The sequence below is a fragment of the Lichenostomus cassidix genome, chromosome 6 (assembly GCF_008360975.1).
Source record: "Lichenostomus cassidix isolate B80296 chromosome 6, HeHo_3.0, whole genome shotgun sequence".
Taxonomy (NCBI): Eukaryota; Metazoa; Chordata; class Aves; order Passeriformes; family Meliphagidae; genus Lichenostomus; species Lichenostomus cassidix.
Window position 1 is genome coordinate 5,779,458 of NC_139487.1, and position 18,175 is coordinate 5,797,632.

The window sequence follows — 18,175 nt, forward strand, 5'->3', positions numbered from 1 at the left end:
AACTTCTGTGCCATGAGGGGGACTGGGCAGTGGAAGAGCTGCTTAGAGAGGCTGTGGATCTCCTTCTGGACACAACTCCACCTGGACACCATCCTGGGCTAGGTGAGCCTGCATTAGCAGTGGGGTTGGACCAGATGATCTCCAGAGGCTCCTTCAGACTCCAACCAATCTGTGAATCTGGGATTTAGAATACGTTCCAAGTCAAAACGAAACAGTTAATTCCATTTTTCTGTGGAAATTGCAAATATTCAATGAAAGAAAAACTTTCCAACAGAAAATTCTGATCTGGCCGTAACTGCATTTTTATTGGGGAAAAAAACCCCTCATTTAAAAACAAAATTTATTTATCCCCCTGATAAAAGATTCCCAATCATCTCTGGTTATTTGCATCAGAGATTTACATTTCAAATATGCCTTGTTCATGAGCCAGATTTTTGGCAGATAGGAATTAGCAGATTCAAGTCAATAGAAACAGAGAGTCTGACCGAAAAAAAAAAAAAAGAAAATGCATCCCTACATTTCCAAATGCTCTTTCCTGATAGCATATAGATGGATGCTGAATTAAACTACCTGTTCTGCAAAGAGGCTTTCACCAGAGCACTAGAAGGTCACACTAACCCTGCAGTCTTCTCTCTGAAAAATCCCCATGCATGTTTCCAGGAGATGTGGAGATCCCAAACAGGGCTGAAGTTGACCTCTGCCTACAACCCCCTGAAATAACCTCTAGACTTACCCAGGACAGACCCCTTCAGCCAAGCCCCCTTCTGGCCCAACAGAAACTTTGCCATGCAAATAAAGGCAGATGCTTGACTTTGGACCCTCAGCTTTTATATTCAGAGCACACTCTGTGAGGAGATGAAGGCAGAAGTTTCAGATATTTCTCTCAGTGAGGGCAGTAAAAACTATCCATTGCAATTGGTCATATTTTAGGTGTATCTCCTGCTGAGGCCCCAATGAGAACATCCCTGTGTGTGGTGAGTGGCCTCAAAGTTAGACCAAAGCTCTTCATTCGTATTCTGCTGCTGCCAGGGAAGCACCATGAGGGGTTGATGGAACAGTGAACACACACTTCTCTAAAATTATCACATTTAGTGTGATTCCCATAATAAAAGCATGAGCCAGCTTGGGGAGCCTCTTTCAGTTTACACAGGGAGACTTGGGGTCTCCAGACAGTCAGAACAGAGCCAATGTTTCTGAGTAAACTTTGTTAGGAAAACAGATTAAAAACTCTAGAGGTTCAGCTAAATCTTATACAGGAAAACACCTTGTTACCCTCCTGATTTAGAATCACAATTTAGTGCCAATGAATAATACATATTAAGTGGTGGCAAATATGCCTTTGTAACAAAGTTTATGCGATGGATTTTTTTTTTTTGGTCTGAAACATGCAAAATTAGCTTTTCTCTTCTGATTATGATTGTTTTACTGTCAATAGTTCTGCAATAGTTGCTACAATCACGTTTTGATGGCTCCTTAATGAGTTGTTTACTGAAAATAGTCAAGTGTCCATATGTAAATTCTTCTGGTTGGCCACATTAGTCTTGTCATATTGATGTGGCTCTGACTGGAATATTGTCACGTCTAGAATTAGGATTTAGGTTTTAAAATAGTAGACATTAGCCCCCCTGCATTTCAAGAAAGCAGGAAAATACTACCTTTAAATCTACTCTTTCTTTAAAATCTGCTCTAAATCCTAGTCATTCTGTAAATTATCATTTATATAAGATGAACGCAAAAGGAGAAAAAAACCCCTCCTGTCTGAGATGGATTGGTAATCTCACATTCCCATTCTTTTTTAGCATTACCCAACTATTTACCTTAATTTCTTTTTGCAAATAGTCGTGCTAACTGTTACAGTGAGCCCTTTCCCGTTGATACCATGGGGTAGAGCCAGGAGCAGATGGACACACAGAAAGACTGATGCTCTAAGGACTGTCCTATGGTTACCTCTGGAGTTCAGGCCCATGGCTGCTCCTGCTTTTTGGTTTTCTCAACCTGTGACCAGGATCAGCTGGATCAGGGAAGGATCATGCTGGGTTACAAGACAGGGAATTCAGGTTTTATAATCCCCTGGAAATGTGAGCTCTGTAGGCAGCCTGAAACTCTTACATTAATGTGATGTGAAGCTGTTATGCTGGAGATCAACTGCTCCTCTCTCCATTTTCTGTATTTAAAAGACTTTTTTCTGACACACTATTGCTCACATCTTTGTGTAAATGAAGATGTAATTAGGGTTCTTATAAACAATGTGGTCAGGGCTGACATCCCTGCCCGTGGCAGGGGGATGGAAGCAGATGATCTTTAAGATCCCTTCCAACCCAAACAGTTCTGTGAGTCTTTGCTTGCTGCTGAGTTCTCTGCCTTGTTTTACCTTCCCTAAACCCTGTTGTCCCCTCCATCCCAGCACTCCCCCTTTCTGTCCCAAAGAAAGGAGTGTGTGTTCATCCAGGCATCCTGTACTGCATCTTACCTGACCTGAATTACTGTGTGTGAATTCTGTGTGGGCTGAAAGTGAAAATCTAAGCCACATTCCCTTTCTCCACGCTCTAGGAAAAAAAAAATCCCAAACAAACCACCCAGATTCTAACAAATTGCTCTGCAGGGATTATTTTACCTTTTATAACTTAATTTGATTTTACCCCTGACACAATTGACTGTTTTTGACAGTTAAACTTTCCAGTCTGCTTGTTCCATATATTTCAATATCCTGTTACCTCTGGCAGGGAAGAGCTAAAATTTCATGCCAGATACTGAAGGTGATGTGCCAAGAGACTTTTCTAAAAATTTGCTTAAAAAATAGGAATAATTACCTCTATCTGCAGCAACACAACTTCCTAAGCAACTACTGGCAATAGTTAGCTAAGCAAGAAATTGGAAAATCAAAGTGAATAACCCAATTCCAAACACTCCCTGCACGTTGCCTACACAGAAAAATGCAAATTACTTTTGAGGAGCTCTGTCATCCTTTCACTCCAAGGCAATGTGTGACAAAATGGGTGACAAAATCTGATTACTGTGAAGTGCTTGTCCCCATGCTTGTCCCATGCAGTATTCCATGCTGTTGTGTTGGGAATTGCCTCCAAGGCTCTCACCCTCCAAAAGACAGGGCTAAATGCAGGTTTTGAGGCAGTCAAAACAAGAGGTTTGGGCAAGGAGGAGACTTTAATGTAGAGGTTATGACAATCATGGCTCATTCTTTGAAGAAATATGATCTGGGCAGGCTCAGGTCACAATTGTACAGGCAGGTAGTGAGCGATTTGCCATGCTTTTAAGTCAAATTCATAATGCTCAATCTTTCATATGCAGCAATGGGAAAGAAAATCCATGTGATTTCACGAATAAGTTGTTCGGATGTTTCACAGATGGTGTTAGAAAGGAGACATTGAAATCATTTGCCTAATGCAATTGCATTACCAGAAATTTTAAGAACATCCCATCTCAATTTACTCCTGCCTCTCAGATAGAACCCCTCACTTAGTTATTTGAAACTAGTTTATTCAAGTATGCAGTGACTCTGGGACATTTGCACAGCAATGTCAGATGCTATCTGGGAAATAAGTAGTACATTTGCAGGCTCTGAAAGTAATTTTTGATGACACCCTTAAATCAACTTCATGGTCAGTTTTCTCATTTTGAGCAAGAACTGGGATTCCATTGTGATAACTGAAAGCTGCATGTTACTTGATCTACAGTAATGTAGAATAATTACTAGTCCATTGCACTTCATTACACTACTGTAATAGGCAGCAGGTCAGTGTTTGAGCTACAGCTGCTCTGAAAATTGAGCTGACACTGATACTATGGTAGAAGTGATAGCAAAAGGCTCTCATGCAAATTGCTGAAATTAGCTTCCACTCAATGGGTTTTGAAATGCAATACATGGCTCTGATCCGGACACCTGGTTTTGACTAACATTTTTTATCTTGGATACAATGGGATGGTCATGAAATAAATTAATTGTTCAATGCAATCTGCCTTATAAAAGGTCACTGAAATGCCAGAGGATTCTAAATACCACACCACTGCTGGACTCTGACTAATAACATTCCCTAACATGTCACTGAAGACTATCTGATGGTGGTTTTATTTAACTCAGATGATTCTCACAATCATTTGCAAGCATTCTGCTCCTATATTCACAGCACATTTCTTTGCATAAGACATTGCTACTTTTTACCAATGCACCTAATTTATCAAGTCTTCAGGAGAGGGGAGCAGGCAGAGGCTATGAATATGGAGGTTCTTTCCTTTTACAGCCAGCTTGAATCTATGGATTCAGAATCGATGGATTCAGAAGGATCCTCATGCAGTCTGTCTTTTAGTGAGGTGTGGAATGATCCTCATTTCAAGTCAAATGTTCCTGCAAGGTCTCCCTGGAGAACTCAGGCTAGCACATCACTGAAACACTCCTTACTGCTATTCAAAAACAGATGTGGGTGTTTTTAAGGAAAATTAAATATTTCTTCTCTGAAACAATCGTGTAATCAAACCATCAATTTCAGTAAGTTTAGTTCTGCTGAACAATTCTCTGGAAAACAATTGTCCAAGCAGATGTATCACATCCCCACTCTGGGGAATGCTTATCAATACTTACAAAGAAAGAGAAATTTGACACGTGGAGAAAGAAATCCTGTCGTATCTCTAGAGTTTTAGCAGAAAGACCTCTATACATGCTAATGTTTCTTTACTGCAGCCTGCCCAGCCACACACTGTGTGTCCAGCAGAAGGTATTTGGTAGCTCCAGCTCTGTGACACTGGACTGGTGTGTGTTCCCCTCTGTCCCAGGGGATCCCCAGCTGGCACCTTCCTTTCCTCTGAGCTAAGACACTGCAGTAACTGTTCTGTTTGTGCCTCTCCCATTTGGTGTTCAGAGTGATTAAGACAGGCCTCTTTCTCCTCAAAAGATGCCAGAGTTCAGAGAGAATCCCTTGTCACCTGCCAGCACATCTTTAAAGAATAACCATGCCACTTTTTACATGAGGTGGATTGATTTAAAATGATGCATTGGCTGAAAATATTCCCTTAACATTTGTATTTACCAGCTTCAATATGTAGACAAAGGGATATTGTGAACACATACACAGACATCTGAAATCTTACCCCATTAATGCACTGGGCAATGCCTATAGATTGTGCACTTGTCTGTATCTTTCCTAACCTCCTGGGGGATTATTGCTAGAATTGACTACCACTGTTTGTTTGAACTCTTTATAAATTAATAAAAAAATCAATACCTGGTTGTAAATGCCAGCTAATCACAAATAGCTTTGTACAAATTAGAGCAGGGATATAAGAAGAAAGTAAATGGACAATGCCTGTGAGGGTGAAAAAGTCAACACTCAAAGTTCATCTGCTACCTGAATGCTTCCAGAGACATCCAGCCTGTTCCTGTGGTTTTGTTATTCATGAGAGATGGAAGAGGAGGAGGAGAGCTAAGCAAACATAGCCCATGCTGTATGGGCAATGAATACAAAGAACCACTAAGCCATGAGAGTAGGAACTCTGGCAGAGAGGATTGGAATGCTGGAAAATTCCTCATCTGGATTTCAAAATGAAAAAAAAAAAAAAAAGCTTTTTTAAAGAAATGATTTCTGGATTGATAACTGGGAGGGAATTATCAGTCAGATTCAGACTCATTGCTTTTCTACCTCAGGAAACAGTTCTCTGGTTTACCTGTGATAACTATGATATAGCTGTGCTGACCAACAGCATCCATGAGGTGGGATTCACAGTTACTACATTGTAGAATTATTAGAAGATTGATATTTTGCCCCCCAAAAGTTACATCTGTGACACGTGAAAACATTTATTTTCCTCTATATAAAGCACTTCTTTGTAAAGGGATATTCCCTAGTGTTCTCTTATTCAAAGACTAGCAACCAAACAGAAAATGGCAATGTATCATTTCCAGTCCTTGTTCAGAAAGGTTTAGTGCATGCAGCCAAATCAACAGGGTGAGGACACAGTCTGGGACCTTTGCATCACACAGTGGGATCGACTGGACTCCTGGAATGTCAGATCCACTGGGAAATGAGGGTATTCCTAAGGGATTCTACACCTTTTGTGCTAAAGTCTGCTTGGCTGCTCATCTCCTGTTTTGCCACTTTGCAATGATACCACCACACCACTTGGAGCAATAAGAAGCAGTGGGGACTAAAATGCCAGTATAATACAATTTCAATGCAGTAAAGCAAAGTGCTTCTGTATAGATATCCTCTGTGTCTAAAAAAATATTCACTGCTTGGAGTTTCTTGAGGTTTATGTTTGGCAAAAGCATTTTTTCCCCAGTATAACTACCTGCTGAAAATGTGCTAATTTTTTTCCATTTCCCAGACAAGAGTTGTACTCTTATTAATTTTTCTGATTGATGCAGATGTATCTTCTAAAAATCCTTCAGAGAGGGTTTTATTTATTTGCTTGTGTTGTTAGGGTTTTGTTTTGTTTGGGTTTCTGGTTGGTTGGTTTTTGTGTGCATGTTTTTTTTTGGTCATGCTTCCATAATGGTAAAATCCTGTCTGAACTGCTCTGGGAGCTGCTGAGCAACACTTGCATAAAACTTCAGTTCTCCTGCTTGAAGCTGTGAAAAGCAGTTGCAAAAGCAGATTCCAGCATCCACAGAAGACCCTGTAAGCACATCCAGAAACTCGCTGTTTCGGATAAATTGCTGTTTTCATGTTCTCCTTTTTCTCACAGCCACCATCCTTTCAGTGTGTTTGTTCTCATTTCAAATTACCAATTGAGCCTTTCATCTACAATACGAGGGACATTACCAAGGTATTAGTAGTTAAGCTGCTTTGTTAATTACAGCCAGGCTCCTCTTTTCCCTGCCTGTCAGTTCAGCAGCAACAACGGTGCCAAATGGGTCTCCACTTGCTCTGCAGTTGGTGTTCACACACAAATCTCTGCTGCCTGAGGTTTCCAGGTTTCTAGTTCAGGTGAAGACCTGCCAAGGTCACCCCTGTTTGGCCACACAGGTCACACAGCACAGCAGCCTCTCCAGGCTGGGCTCAACAGCCATTCAAATGGAAATCATTGAAAAGCTGTGACCATCTGTGTCAGACCCTTCCCAGGCCTTCTGCAGGTCTGCACATCCCGTTGTGTCCATCCTGAATCCACAAAGGGGCAGGATTATATTTCCTGTGTTGTTCTCTGTTTCTTTCCTTGTAATAGCCAGTTAATTGTTCTGACTGAGGCCTGGCTTTAAGCTGATATTTCTGCAAAGCTACTCATTATAATCCTAATATAATGTTCCTTATGCTTGCAGACAAACAGGACTTTCAGTACACGCAAAATTAAGTATTTTTCCATTTTCATCACAACGCATTTCCCTACATCAAATTTCAACGTCAGTTCTCTTGCCCTATCACTCAAGAAGTTGATAAGGCCCTTCAGATTTTCACAATTAACCTTCATATTTACTATCCTGGATAATCTAAGTATCCTCAGAGGGTTTCACTAAGAGAATTGCTTATTGGTGGCTGGTGACTGCAGGGTCTGGAAGCTCTGGGAACTAAGGAGTTCCCTAAATTATGATCCAGCAGCCCTGAAGGCAGGGACTTGTCGCTGCTCCATCCATCCTGAAGTCTGTTCAGATGAGAAATCTGCCAAAGCTTAGGAAAGCACATTCACTAGAGTATCCATACTTAAGAGGATGGGAATTTTGCATGGTTCTGCCATTTCCAGTATTTAGAAGCAAAAAGAGGGGAACACAATTGTATATGGTGATATTGCTATCACTGAGTGAATCTCTTTCAAGAGACCAGATATGGTCTGCAGACAATTGCATTGTTTATACTTTTAAAGAAAGCTCACACAAAGTAAAAATAAATAAAAATAAAAAGAACAAACTCTAATCTTTCAGGGCCAAAAGATAGCTAAGGAAAAAAACAAAGCCAATTTATTTTTCCCTTCTGTAATTCTATTTGTGAATAGAATGTAAATCAAGTTAGCTGGGTAATTTGCTAAAACCCATGGATGCAATAATTCTTATGTTGTTCTAACAGAGAAAGAAAGTAGAAAATGTTACAGGGAGAGACAATATGCAATTATGTATGAATACTAACACCCTAAGGGACAAATTACCAACAATGACAGTAAAATACTGCAGATTTCTTTTTGTGCTACAGTATAATTGACTTATACTTTGACAAGAAGAAACAGCTTAGTGTTGGAGAAAAATTTAAAAACACCAGCTATGTATTTGCTGAGAAGTATATAGTAATTTCGGTTTTTTACTTTGCTTTATCTGTGATACTGACTGCATTCTTTAATTTTTAACTTACATATGTAACTTTATTTCAGAAGACATAATTTTTTTTTATCTGTTCAAGAAATCATTAATCTTTCTTAATGGTATTAATTATGTGACTTCAATTACTTAATCAAACTTAGTCAATACATTCAATGTAAACACTTTTAAAATCACATGTGGGAAGCCTCCTTTGTTGTTAAGTGAAGGAGAAATAAATCTTTCTCTAATGACTCACATGAGCTGAGCCTCAAGGGGCTGCTCCTGCCCATCAACACTACACCTTGTAGAATCTGCTGTGTGGCATGGGAGAGCAGGAGTTGATGTAACCTGATAGGCAGCAATCTGCAAACACCAATCTTGGGGCAGAATAAAGACCTTAATTTGAATTTTAGTGTTAACCTCAAGGAAGTTTAAGGAAACAAAGTCAAGGTTGGATGCCCAGCATTCAGGTACTTTTTGAGTCATATTTGCAAGGTCAAGATGATTGTTCTCCAGATTTCCCCCCATCTTACTGCTCTGATTTTTCTAGTTTTTGTAGGGTAGTTGAGGAGTTGAGTTTGTTCACAAACAAGTTTATATTTTACCTTTAGAGATGCAGTGCTTTTTTAGTCACAGGTTACCTGGATGTGACCATGAGCAAAGCCTCCAAAGACTACTTAAAATAGGCAACACTGGCAAAAACAGAGTAGTTTTGCTTGAAAATCAGTTTACAGAGTATCTTGGAATGCCTTGAGTTGGTAAAGAACCAATAAACAGAGCAGCAGATTCACACAGGGCAGAGCCAGGTTGGCTTTTTCTGTCTCCTTGATATTTTCAAGGACACTCCCTTTCTAAAGGATGGAAGAAGGAAGACAAACATATTTTACAGTTAAAGACAATTAAGTTCAAATTAACTAGAAAGGTTTTGAACTGCAAAATTGGGAACTACATTATGTAATATCCAAAGTAAAATGGAAATTAACAGGGCTTAGCCTAACCTAGGGAGGTAGAAATTGTTAATTGTAGCACTACTTTGCATAACAAGGCATAGTCCCTCACAGGAATCCTTACATTAATTAATGCTGTTCCCTAACTAATCATCCTGATGCTCCTGATCACCGTTATGGTGGAGAAAAACGACATTTGGCAGAAAACATCTTTCTGATTCATATTCTGTCAGCAAAACATTCAGGAGAGAGTTATTGATGGTAACTCATGCAGCATCTGGAGCAAAGCCATACTTACATGGCAAAGATATATTTTGCCCTAAAAAGACTGAGGTGCTGCAAACACAGTCCCTATGGGAGAATTCTTGTGGAAGGCACTGAACCTCACAGCACAACAAATGCAGAGTCCTGTTAAAAGCTATGCAAGGTGGGCAGGGTAACAGAGGAGACCAATGGTCCATCAAAGCCACTCCTCTATGTCTGTGAACACTGACCTTTAGTCTGTTCAGGGAACAGTGAACTTCGTTTTGCTACATCTCACACAGGTTGCAGTTCATTCTGAATGGTCCATATTCCCTTTCTCCTGCAGAGGCACAATGAGTGGGTGGTACTTCCCAGTCTACTGCAGCTGAGAAATATTTACAGACACTGCAGTTTCAGATGGAATTAAACATAATTACAGTTATGCCATTACTCTACTGTGTCACACACACCCAAGGTGGCTGCAGAGTAACAAAGCTGTGAAATTATATCAGAAACTTGGGTGCACATGTTTATCTATGAGAGGACTGAACATGGAAACAGCTTACCTGCTTTCTGAGGAGTTTTAGAGTTTGGTCAGTCAAATTAACCTAATTTCATTTCTTCTCTTTCTTCCACCAGTGATGGGGCTTTCAATGGGCTAAGGAGGCTGGAAGAGCTTTGACAGAGACAAGAAGTAAGCAAACTCATAGCTGCTGCTGTCTCTGAGGACACTAAGCATTTTCTCCCCTGGCTTGCCTACCCAGTTCAGTCACTGCTCTTCCTCAGGCAGGAGAAAGATAGAGATCATAGCCTGATAGTGGCAGACACAGCGTCTGAGAGCAGATTAGAGGCAAGAAGAAAGTGATAGAGGTGACTTCTTCAGAACATAAGTAGTTCTCCTGTAACACTTTAGCCCTTATCAGGCTCAGGTGCCTTCTCTCTGCCTTTGACCTTAAGCCCCAATGAGATAAGATTTGATGACTGTCCCCACAGCTGAGCAGGATGTTTACCTCTTACATTACATATGCACTGCATATACATTCTCTGGAGCTCAAAATGATTATACAAATGCTAATAATCAATTAAAGTCTCACAAGTCCTGAGATTAGGAAGGGTTATTATCTTCATTTTACAGATAGGAAAAATAAAAAGCTTTGAAAGGTTACATGATTTTTTCCAGAGGTCACTTGGGTTGTGATATACAAAGGACTCCTGAGTAACCAGTAGATCATAAGGACTCCAACACTTTAGTGGTAAGGCCTGGGACAAACTGTGATCAAGAGTTGAACTGATCTCTTAATATGCTGCACACCTCGCTGTAAGTCAGAAGATTAACGCTGATTTAGTTATATCCAACATGTTTAGTACCATTTCATACTCTAACACTGATGATGAGTGTCTGAAACTTCTGTTTTTCCATCCTCTTACTTTTGTGAGACATTAAAATCTCCTTACCACCTGGTTAAACTGGCAAATATCAGCTTAAACACCTGTGTTCCTGATACATCTATTAATATCACAGCATGCAGCACATGCCAGGTGCATTACTTTGAGAGGCTTGGGATAGGGATTCAGTCTAAAATGATGCTGGTCTCATTAAGAACCATGTTTTCCTCTTTCTCACTGTGTTCCTCTAATCTTCTTACAAGGCAAACAAGCCAGGTGTTTTCTGAGTACTTGTGAAAATACTGTACTTTGAATTTCGCTTCAGATGTTCACAGACTGAGTTTTGTGCAATTGTGTTATTGTTTGTGTGATGCACTGAGTGAGCTGTGAATAAACTACTGCTCTTTCCCTCTCTCACATAACCTAAGGACTACAAATGATTTTGTGGAGGTTGAGAAATCATTTCAAATACACAGAGCAGTCGTGCAGCCATTTAGTAACTCTTGGTTACATCTTAAGAAATGCTTTTCAATACATAAAGGCTATATTTTCACAAAAAGGACTATTTAATTTTAAGGGAAATAGGCAAAGAATCCGAGGTGGGAAGGAGTTATGTGGTAAACAAAGCCTGTGTGAGTGACCTGTCACTCCAGAATGAAGTTAAAGGCTGTCCAAAAGTTGTGTGAATACAGCACTAAGTCTCTCATTTTAGAAACATTGTTGGATAACAGGAGCAGATTCCAGACTAATACAGCTGCACACCCCTCTATCACACAGCCGCCAATTCCTAGCAAATTCTGCAATATAGTGACAGTAATGGAAAGCAAAATGATCTCTAAATAATGGTTTAAGATGGTTACTTGATAAAGGGTACTGCAATAATTATGATCAATGGAGCATGGATTCAATATATATTGCCCATTTAGATGCACCAGATTAGCTTAACAGCTTTCTTTAATGTTCTGAGTATTCTGTGTGTGTGTGGTTGTGTGTGGGGCTGTGCATGTGTATATGAGAGGGACAGCACTGCACTTTCTGGTGTATTCCTCCACTTAAAATTTATCAATGCAGATGAGCACCTTGCTGCATGGGAAAATAAAATGTAAAAGTTAAACCACCAGTTGCAAAGGAAAAATATAAACACTTGTGGGTTATTTTGGTGGGGTTTTTTTTTTGGTTTTTTTTTGGTGGATATGATAATTTTGTGTTCTTACTGCCAATAATTGTAGAAATAGTAATTATATCTTTAAAAAATAACATGCACACAAAGAAAGGGACTGGAAAATATGTGCAGCTGGACTGAGTGCTTCTTGGTTCCTCCAGACATACTGAAAGACAATGAAGGCTTGAGAAGAAACAGAGCCAGTGATGGGTTGTGACTCATCCAGGGAGGGTCTAGGGAGGCCCTGCAGATTCCAAAGTTTCTAGGAATTGTGTTTCTTCACAAAATAGAAGTTGCTGAATTAAAACTCACTGCTGATTTTCAAAGCCCAGAAGGAGGGATTAAATTATCACCTCCAGGACAGTTTCAGTGCCTGAATATTTTGCCCCCTGAGCTTCCATGGATGGTCATCCATTGGCTCCAGCATTGCATGGAGCTGAGAGCTGGGCTGTAGCATGACATGGAAAATGCTTTGGCTGAACACCATTTAGTGCAGAGCCCTTTCTGCTCCTTGTTGGCCATGTCAGTGCAGTAGGAATGGCTCTCATGTTTTAAGAAGGTGCAGAACAATTTATCCATAATTTTGCTTGAGAAACTGAGGCACCAGAGAGATGAAATTTTTCCAGAAACATGCAGGCACTGTTTTTGCTGGAAACAGACGGCTGAGTTCCCACTTTCAGTCTCATGCTAACCACTGGCATATGCTGCCTCTCATTATGCAATGAAATAACTATCAGATGAGGTTTGGTTCCACACTGAAGGACATAATTTTTGTGTCATAGCTTTGACAAATTTAGGACTGTGTTTTGACAGAGCACAGAAGTGCAATGGCAGATGCCACAGACTCTATTAGACCTCAGCAACTAAAGAAACAAAGCTATTTTTGAATTGCAGAGAGAAGGCAAAATCTAACTATAAACACTCCTAAATGTATATATGAAATAAAATCCAAACAAAAAATAAAAAAACTATCAGCTCAAGGATCATGGCAGAGGACCAACATAATGATTTCATTTCAAAGGTACTACAGAATAGGATTTGGATGGACCCTGATGATGTATTTAGGGAATCTAGATAGGCAGAAGCTTCTCATGGCATTAATTCCAGAATAATAGGCAAAGTAAATGAACATTACATGCAATGCTTTAACTGTAGCACCACACGCTGGCTCTGTTTTGTGAAAAACCATGGCAATTGGTGAAATGATAGTAATGTGTGATATACAAATATTTTGGGTGAAATATATAATCAGTTAATTGGTTTATTAAATTATAAAACTTTTGTTTGCCTGAAAGAGCAATAAAACTAACTGACTAAATGAATATTCGCCCCTTTGAAGACTTCTTACATTAATTATGTTTATGCATCACTTGCAGCAGTAATGTTAGACAAAGGAAGCTTTATCTTTATATGCCATAGCTACATTGTATTGTGGTACAAATGATGGCACCGACTTTGTGTCTACATAATTACTGAAATCTTATCCCTTTTGTGTTTGCACATCATTTTCAGTTTTTTGGAATAGTTAAACTCCATTTTACTTTTTAATAACATTTTAGAAATCATTCTGATTCAGGTAAACAGAATTTGATTGCTTTGATGGATTGAAAATGGTTAGCTCAGCCAGAGCTTATTTGATTTGTTTCTTCAGGGATTACAAAGAATAGGATTTTATCTATGAACTGACAAAAGAGGCAATCTCTGCATTTTTGCCTATGAAATAGCAGATCCACTAAGCCATTGCTCCTTCACATAGTGAATGTATTAGTCACGGGGTTGCTTTTTATTCATTTTCAAAGTTTTTATTCCACATTGTATGGGGTGTCAAGCTCCTTTGTTCTTAAAAAAAATTAATCTAGAAAAATAATACTGTCAAATGCAGTTTGGGGAGATTCAGTAGTCCATTAGATTTAAAGCAGATTTTAAAAACAAACAAACTCTTTGTCACCAGTAACTGACATCTTAGACAAATGCTCTTCAACTAATGCCATGGATTTAAAAGCCTGAAGTACCTGAATGCTGATTACCTGGCAAAGTTCAGCCTGAGAGTTCTCCTGTGTGTTTCCCAGGAGCTCAGTCCCTGACCCAGTCAGATTATGTGGTTTTCCTGGTACTGCTCTTCATTTTATCCTGTGTGACATGACATTTGCAAAGCAGACAGCAGCAAGAAAATGTCAATATACGTTATAGAGATGATACAAGACACCCTGAATAATGTGTTTGGAATTGTTCTTTCACTGGCTGGTGCATTCATTGAGTCTCTTCACAGGTGCTGCTGATGCCTGGGGCCTTGTGCCTGCTGGGTTTGGCTCATGGTGAAGAAATTGTAGCCTGATATGCAGAAAAACACTGAACAATTTTTCAGGGAACTTATAATTTACAAGCTCAGTCTTTATCTCACACTGGGAAAAAAAGGATATGCAGCCAGGTATTGGAGGATGCAAACTAAACACACTGATATCCAATAACTCGTGATTCTGTTTCAGTCTTCTCCCCTTTATGTCTGTTTGGGCTAGCAAAGAGAGAAATGTGTTGCTATTCAAGGTGTAAAATTTTTAAGTACAGATTCAATTCAGTAAGAATTACCCACTTGCTTAAACCAGAAGTTTTTGCAGTCTGAGACCTTGTCTCCCAACTATTTCCAGATTTCATCCTCACACTCTGACTATTGGAACACAGCAGGATTTCCTGTGTGCACTTTAAAGCTCCATTGGGTTCTGCATCCTATACAGTCTACTCTCAAAAAAGTCCCTTAACAGTAATAACTTGATGTTCTCTCTCAAAATTCCCATTTATGGCCAGACATGATGGGCAATGTACAGCATGTAACTTCTGTATCATCCCTGTTAAGTGTGAGGTGTTTGTTAGACTTGCTCTGTAAAATTTAACAGGCAGTTTTCAAGTGTGCCAGATTAGACAAAGAGCTAGTGGAAATCGAGTTTGATCCATTTTCTCCTGTGATTCACATTATCTGAAGATTTGGCCCAGCATGGAGTTGTTTCTGTTCCCTTTAATACAGAAATATGGGACAAGCTACGGATTCTGGTAACTCAGGTTGTGGAAGAAAGCTTTGGGGAATGTGAACACAACAGCTCTAGGAAAGCTGAGCTGTACCAACACATGTTCCTGCAGCCACAGCTCTAACCTGGACAACTCCTAGCATCCTAATACCCTAGAGATGACACAGGATGGTGTGTGGTTCAGAAATGAATGACTGGGGCTGATCCCAGGACCTGGCAGCAGAAAACTGGAGGAGGAAAACAATGTGCTGAGGAACATTATTGAAAACCTCCTCAGGTCACAGGGGCAGCACTCAGGCCCCTTAATAGAATCTCTGACACTGAACTTCTCCCAAAACTGTTGGTGAGACTTTGTCTTGCCTGCTCTAACCAGGGTTTGGGGGATGCAGCTGCCTCTGTCTGAACCCTGTGCTGCTCCACAGCACCTCTCCCATTTTCCCACTTCTCCCCACAGCTCCATTCACAGGCAGGGGGAGGTTCACCAGGAAAGAGTTAAAGCCAGTTGCCCTCTCAAAGCAACAGGCACTTTCTGCTGTTTTACAAGGCCAGGTGAGCTCATTCATGAACATCAGACAGTTCACTGCCAGCGCTCTGAACTCCCTCTGCTTTAACCTGAGATTTGAGTTGCAAACATCTTGGGCTTAATCCTGTATTTAATTAAGTGAAGGTCAGGAGGAGGGTCAACTAGACTACTGAACTTAATCCAAGACCCACAGGTTATACAATAGCTGCTTTGGGGAGGTATAATTGTAGATAGGAATTGAGACAAGAAAAGACAATATAATTGAACAAGTTATACGATAAAGGAGGAGGGCAAAAGCAGGATTAATTTTTTTTTCAGACTGTGTGGCACTGGATGTATTTTTAAGAATAGCCACTAGATAGCAGAAAAGGCATGATGCTGTGAGAGTTTCCTGGGCCAAATGCAAGACAAAGAGTGTCTTGGTCCCAACAAATACAGTGTGTGTGTCTGTGTTCAGCTGGGAGCACTGTTTCACAGAACAGAGGGATTTTTAAGATGCTATTCCATTATGCTGCTTCCTGCTTCTCTGATTTTTGAGTGTTTTTCTTCCAGCATGCTGAAAAGGGAGCTAATTTCCTGAACCAGTGATCAACCCTGACTTTTGTTCTAGGGAAGACTTTCTTAATGAGTGAGTTGATCATTCGCTGAGGTCAGGGAGCATCAGCCCACCGGAAGTCAGTCCACAAAAGTGGTCTTCTTGTATGCAAACTTAGAGAGAAAACATCTTTAAACAGCTGGATTAGGAGAACTGAAGTGGGTTCCCACCTAGCTGCATCTCTGATGAAGCAATAAAAAGCTGCAATAGAATTTCATGGGTACAGACATCTCACAGCCTTGCCATGAAAGTTTCATTCATGACCTTGCTGAGTTTGAAGCTGTGCAGCCACTCCCCTTCAAGACCTAAATTACAAAAGTAACTCTTCAATAGATCAAAACATTTTTGAGCATTGGATGATGGACTCGTCCAGCCCCCAGAACAAGGGTCTAGATTTTCAGGAGAGGGTTGGAGCACTTCTGTAAGTCAGAGGAATAAAAAGAAAACACCCACAGCTTTTCCAGTGCTCCACATTCTGCACTGCACTGAAGCAGCCTCATGTGATGACTCAAATCCTCATCTCTAATTCCTATGCAGCCAGACCTGCTTGGGAAAGTCTAGAACTTAATTATGTAAAAACATTCCAAGATACCAATAGTAATTGATCCTCATTACAGATTCAATTTGTCTGCAATTGTTTTAACTAAATAAGAGAGCTGTTTTCCGGTTATAGCAGATGAGGGAAGGGGGGCGTGGAGACTTAAACAAGGATACACTTTCTAACTCACTGCCTCAAGGGGAAAACAAGATTTTTCCAGAAAAAATGTTTTAAAGTAATTAGCTCCCGAGCTGAGATATTTTCAGCCTGCTGTGAATTTTTATGACAGTGCTGTTAGACTGCTGAAAATATGGTTTCCTAGTTTATCTTACAGAATTTTAACTAGGATGTGCAAGTAATACTGGAGGAGTACTAATCAAGTATCTGTAGCCATATATACACGTGCATATAAATCTCCAGATATTCTAACTTGTCTCTTGTAAGAACTGAACCTTTTGTGCTCAGTGAAAGAATGAGCTACACTGCACTGCCCAGTTCTTTATTATTTTATATTTAAAAATGAAAATTAAAAAAATATATATCTTGCTTTAAATGTGCTGTTCAGTGAATAAGGGACCTGGTGGATCTCACAGAATCAGCTTTCAATGCCCTCCCTTTGTTTGACTCTGGACTAGGAATATTTGCTGTCTCAACCTCAACCTCCTGGTTTGCAAATTGGGGATAATGATGCTGAGCTCGTTTGCAGAATGCTTGAAAGGGGAGCCGGAATAAGACCAAATGCTCTTAGTTGATATGAATCATGTAATTCTATCTAACAAGAAAAAAATGTTGTGTTGGACCCTCTTGGTCCCCAGGCCACTCAGTGCTGAGCTGCAGACATTTTGCCAAGAAGTTCCTGTCACCAACACGACACTGCTCTGGCACCTCCTGCCAAAAGCTCACCTGGGACTCTGCAAAGGTCACTGATGATGCTCAGACATCCTCAGTCCTCAGCCCTGTGCCTTCCCTTGGTTGGAATCCCAAAGCAATCACTCTGCACACAGAGGGGATGAGGCTTGAGGTCAGCAGTTGTGTCACACTCAGTGTCACCTGGCTGGAGCTGTGCTGGGGGGCCAAACACATCCTCACTTTGCAGGTATTTCACATCAGGCTGAAATGGAACAGGAAGGGTAAATACAAGAACAATACTTTTTAAAATAAACCAATTAAACAAAGAAATAAGTGGAGCAGTCATTGCAGAGCCTCTCTCCTTGGAGAACAGCTTTCCCTCATCCATACCCACCTGTTCATAGGAAATATCAGCCTGTAGGTGACACCAGGAATCTCCAGCCTAAATGAGAGAACAGTAAGTAGGAAATAATACTGTCCTGCCTGTGTAATTAGAGAAGCTGATGCGTGAATCATTGTTATAACGAGTTTAATTATAAACATGATTAAATAGGCAATTAATGCGTATTCTGCCCCGGATAAACAAAATTAAATTCCTGCAATATTAACATCTTCCACAAGGTTTGTTATTTGATTGCTGCAAGTCCTGTGTTATGGGAACATTTTCATGTCCTTTATTTGT

The 18,175-nt window shown here is 40.1% G+C and overlaps 1 long non-coding RNA gene across 10 annotated transcripts in view; it reads right to left on the reverse strand.

Moving 5' to 3' along the window:
• Positions 1 to 8,372: 8,372 nt before the first annotated feature.
• The window catches only part of LOC146435110 (uncharacterized), a 60,333-nt gene continuing 50,530 nt past the window's right edge, over positions 8,373 to 18,175 (reverse strand). For all 10 annotated transcript variants that reach the window (XR_014853138.1, XR_014853136.1, XR_014853137.1 and 7 more), the window contains 2 exons: positions 9,987 to 10,087; positions 8,373 to 9,805 (listed from right to left, as the gene is read on the reverse strand). This is a non-coding gene — a long non-coding RNA (uncharacterized LOC146435110). The remainder of the gene's footprint in view (positions 9,806 to 9,986; positions 10,088 to 18,175) is intronic.